We start from the raw sequence: 318 nt of genomic DNA, 5'->3' as shown, positions 1-318 counted from the left end.
TGATTCAGATTGTGAAGAGGATGGAAATAGTAAAGAAAATCCCAAATCTGTGCAAAATGAAGAATCTGTCAGCCCAGTTTTGTCTCGTCAGATTGAAGGAGACATTTCCATTTTGTCTCCTGAGCAAGCACGAGCAACTAAAACAGTGAGACCACCAGAAGCTCATCAAAGCTCTACACCTTTCCGAAAGCCTAGGGAATGGAAGTCTATGAGGGGTTATCCTCATGACTTCATCATTGGTGATCCCTCTCAAGGAATAACAACAAGATCCTCCATCAAAAGGCAAACCGAACCTAGCAACTTTGCTCTCTTGTCACA

Source organism: Arachis duranensis, chromosome 2, assembly GCF_000817695.3.
Source record: "Arachis duranensis cultivar V14167 chromosome 2, aradu.V14167.gnm2.J7QH, whole genome shotgun sequence".
NCBI lineage: Eukaryota > Viridiplantae > Streptophyta > Magnoliopsida > Fabales > Fabaceae > Arachis > Arachis duranensis.
The sequence above is the reverse complement of the archived record's forward strand: the minus strand, read 5'-3'. Positions refer to the sequence as shown.